This window comes from Carya illinoinensis, chromosome 12 (genome assembly GCF_018687715.1).
Source record: "Carya illinoinensis cultivar Pawnee chromosome 12, C.illinoinensisPawnee_v1, whole genome shotgun sequence".
Taxonomy (NCBI): domain Eukaryota; kingdom Viridiplantae; phylum Streptophyta; class Magnoliopsida; order Fagales; family Juglandaceae; genus Carya; species Carya illinoinensis.
In genome coordinates this window covers 22,039,140-22,044,134 of record NC_056763.1, presented here as the reverse complement: position 1 = coordinate 22,044,134, position 4,995 = coordinate 22,039,140, and positions in this window count along the sequence as shown.

Sequence of the window (4,995 nt, the reverse complement as noted above, 5' to 3'; positions counted from 1 at the left end):
AGGGCTAGAGGATGCTTGGCTACGAACGCGCGGGGCGCGGAACTGGGCATCGCTCGTTAGGTGTCACATGCGTAGTGGTACTCTGCGGTGTGGCACTGGAGCCAGGGTGTGCGGATGACCCCTAGGGGAGGTCATGGTGCATACGGTTAAAATTGGATAATGGTTTATGAGGCCAAATGAGACTTTTGGCGTGGGCCAGATGGACTTCTGGCGAGATATTGGGCCGGATGGACTTCCGGCGAGATATTGGGCCAAATGGACTTTTGGCGGCCAAATGTGACTTTTGGCGTGTTTTTCAGAAAGGATATGCTTTTGGGCCAAATGGGTTTTTGGCGTGTGTGGAAAACTTGTGTTTTATGGGCTTTGTGCATTGGGCATGGTTCATGCATCTTGTTTGAGTTTTATGTGTTTTTATCTGGTAGTGTTTGGGTTTTACTTACCTGCGGTACCATTCGTGGTTCCGTAGCTTTTGGTGCAGAATTAGAGGACGAAGAGGAGGAGGCTGAGCCCGAGGGTGCGGCTCCGCCGGGTTGCTGATGCTATCTTTTATATTTGTTTAAAACTGTATTTGTGTTTGTAATATTTTATTTATGTATGTTTTAAACAGCTTGTATTACGTTAAGAAAAATTCTGGTACTTAGTTATGACTTTCTTTATCCGCTGCGTGTTTCTCTGTACACATCCGCTGCCTTACACACACTCGGCACCCGTCGATGGGATGGTGACCCGGGTTGTCACCATCCGGACGTCTCAATTTCCCCGTGTTTGGGCGTGGGGATTTGGGGGTGTCACAATAAAGAAATGACCAGAGCTCCTTATGCAAGTGTAATTAGAAGTCTGATGTATGCTACATTGTGTACACAACTTGACGTTTGCTTTGTGGCTGAATTGGTAAGTCATTATTAGAGTAACCTAGGACCTACTCATTAGCAAACAATTAAGATGATTTTTTGATACCTTCGTAGGACAACAGACCTTGTTCCTTGCTACCAAGGTGGAGACATGAGACTGAAGGGTTATAGCAATGTTGATTGGGCTAGTGACAAAGATGAACAAAAATCCACAATAGGTTATGCATTTATGCTTAGTGGAGGAGCTATTTCTTGGTGTAGTAAGAAACAATTATACATTGCTTTGTCCACGATGGAGTCAGAGTACATTACTTGTTCTACAGGTGTACAAGAAGCAGTTTGGTTAAGGAGATTTTTCTAGTGCTTGGAGATTACAGCTCTTGCAGATGAAGCTATTAAGATATATAGTGATAGTACGGTGGTTTTGGCATATGCCAAAGATCCTAAATACCATGGTAGAACCAAACGTGTAGATATTCGGTTTCACTATATTCGAGATTTTGTTGCCCGAGGTGAGGTGATCCTACAACATGTCTCCACTAGCAAGATGGTAGCTGATCCTCTTATTAAGACTACTAGTAGAAATGTTTTCCAAACTCATGTTAGGAGTTTGGGACTTCATCAAATTTGATATATGTTGTATTGAGGATACCTTATCGTTCGTGTATATTTTAACACTGTTAGTATCCATTGCAGTGAGATTATTGTGTTTATCTCAAATTATTAATTAATTGATACTAAGTGAAAGGCACACGTAAAAAAGATTTCCCCAGGCAGAGATCAGTCTACTCACATGAATGATCACCTTGGCGTTTAAATTGCGAGCAAAATGAGACAAATGGATTACTTTGGCATTGGAAAACGAGCTAGTAAATATCTCAATATTTTTGGAGCATTTAAGATAAATTTAAAAAATGTCGCCTTAGCTTGGCTAAGATGAAACTTACAAGATTCGTATATGAGGTATTTGCACAACTTCATAAAGCCTGATTAAAGCGGAATATGAGATCTTAGGCAGATGCTAGATGAGTAACTATGTTAAGAAACTCAAGTTAGAGTGCCTTTGTGGTGACTAGACAAAAATTCCTACAACGTTTGAATGTGACAAGCCCAATTAAGTGGGAGTCTCATCGTAACATACATTTCATACTATATGTGTTGTAGATGACCATATGAGGGAGTGATTGGATGGATCCCTACTCTATCATTATGTGAGCCCTAATGGATCAATAAATGATCTATTCATATGCGCTTAAACATGGAACTATGCCATGAAATGAAAACTTGATATTGCTACTTTAACATGTTTTCTTAGAACCACGAATGATATGGTCTCACGGAACATGTTTAGGAAAGTAGTCAAGTCTAATTGAATTGAAATAAGTGTCTAGGACAGGAAGATTGTTTGGATTCTTACTTGTTATTTTATGTCCATAGCCCAGGTGATTATGTCGTTTTCCCTCGATTTAGTCGTTTTCCCTCGATTTAATCCTGAGCATATTATATAATATGAGGTCAAGAATTGCTTTGAGTTATAAGCTCGTGAGGGATTAAGGACACTTGATCTAATGATATCAAATAATCTGGGGAATAAATGAGATGTAATAAGTGATGTACTATGTTAGTATGATGGTGACTTAATATAGTAATCCTACTCTTTGTCTTCTCATCAGGTCGCACGCTTCATCTTCTATATAAGGGATAATTGATTGAGAGAATAAGAGGAGATTGTTAACGGACATAACACCCATAATGGACAAGTGGGAGATGTTGGTAATGGGTAAGTCCCATGACTCATGTTATGTCCACATGGGTGGGAAGTTATTAATTAACTCCCCACCTCTACCACATCTTCTGGGGAAGTTAATTAACTACACATATTGATCCTGTACAAGATGACACAAAATGATAAATCATAGTACAAACATCAAACGACACATATTTTGAGCTAATGTTTTTGTTGGACTTTTTTTAAATTTATCGCAGTCAGCTTTGCTAAAATTATCGATGCTACAAAAATGTATTGGATTGTATGCTATTTTGAACTAATGTTTTTATCTTCTCCACTATGCCTTAAATTATTAAGTGAAATCAATATTTTTTTATAAAATATATATTATATTTTACAAATAACTATTTCATAAATTAGATCTAATTGTTGGAGGGTAGGAAATGCTAATTGTTTTTTCTTTCAATATTTTCTCATATTTCAACAATTAGAGAAATGCTACTTTTTTATCTTAAATTTTAAGGACAACAATAATCCTTTGTCAGTAGATAAATCGAGATCACTCCTTACTTCATAAACACACACGTTGCATGCATTTTTTTAATAATTAATTAAAATAATCAGAAGAACATAAATAAGCGGGTCGAGTACTTGACCTTTTCTCTTAGCTAGTAGTAACTTGGTTTGTATGAGAAAGATTATTCCTCCTATCCCACCACCTTCACCTCAAGAAAAAGATGATTCCTCTCCTCGCACTTCCACTCTCTCGTAACCGAAATATATTAAAAAAATGAAGCAACCAATCACATTAATGAAGTGTCCAAAAAATATGCAAAAATAACTACACATAAAATTTTTGATACATTAATAACTAAAACAGTTTTCCAAAAAATGTGTTTGTTTTCATGAAACACAAAAATAAATGATTAAAGAGGTTTGGTAATTTGGTGTTTAATGAACATTAATTTGTGCTAATCCATAATTTAAATATGGTGCTTGTTAGGGGGAGTTTTCGTTTGGGGCCTAAAGCCCATGCGAACGGCCCCAAGCCCATTGGGCCTCATGAGTCAAGTTGTCCCACCCCAAGCCCGGGAGGGATCTGCCTAAGAACCTCAGGGTGGACCCATGACCCGTATGGGTCGGAGGCAAGTACCCGTGGTGTAATTGGACGTTGCAAGAACAGAGTGGAAAATCTCAGTCGGAGGAAAGGGAGAGAAACATGCCAAGAAGAATGGACGGAACTGAACAATAACACTAGGAGACTACGTCGTGTTTAATGAACACACCAGAAAACGACACCACATTAAATAATTGACACCAGAAGACCATGCCACATTAAAGACAATATGGCATGGCCTCCTGACTTGAGGAGTTGAGTATAAAGAGAGGCCCAGAATTACGAGGTAAGCGGATCGATTCTTAAGAGCAAATTTTTATTAGACTTCTATATCTTCTTTTGGAACATTTATGAGAGAAAAAGATTGACTTAGGCATCAGAGACTTCTCGAGTTACCAAGAGCAGGACACAGATCGAGCGAAGGCTCAAACTGCGGAGTATCCCGGCCCAAAGGCGTACGAAACACAAAGTTAACAATTGGTGCTGTCTATGAAATTCGACAAATTTAAGTAGAGCGTGTCCTTCTTATGCCTGCGAGGACCTGTTCTCAGTCGATGCGGGATTAAGACGAAGAGATGACGAACGATATGGAAGCGAGGGTGGCTATTATGGAGTAGCTCATTAAAAGGACTACTTCCGCGACTCGATGAGTCAGGAAGGCCCCAGTGCCAGCAAGCACAAGGAATCCAAAAGGGAAGAGAAGGGTGACAATGCCCTAGAAGAAAAAAAGTGCATGCAAGATGAGCTGCATAACCTCCAAAACAAATATTATGAGGTAATGAGATAAATAGGGAGCTCGTCCATAGTAGATCAGCTAGTCAGCACTAGCTTGCCGTACAGCACAAAGGTGATGGCACCCTTATTACCATTGAAGTTCTGGGTCCCACCTATAGAAATGTACGATGGGACCCTAGACCTGGCTGAGCACTTTGAGAACGTTGCATAGGCTTCCCGGAGAAATGGCATGCAGAGCCTTCCCGCTGAGGGGACCTGCAAGAACCTAGTTTGGTTCCTTAGCGCATGGTTCCATTGAGAACTTTGATGAATCGACGTGCCTATTCCTCACCCATTTCATGGCCAGCCAGAGGAGGAAAGTGGCTGGAATGAGATGCCCAGCTGCTTTCCTCCTCACCATCAAGCAAAGAGAAGATGAGAACTTGAAAGCTTATCTAGCCAGGTTTAATTAGGAGCGAATGACCACAGAGGACTAGGACGAGAAAATTATGTTGGCAAACAACTCAAAAGAGTCTGGCCCCGATCAGCATTCATGGCAGAGTTGGCAAAGAAGAACCCCGCGA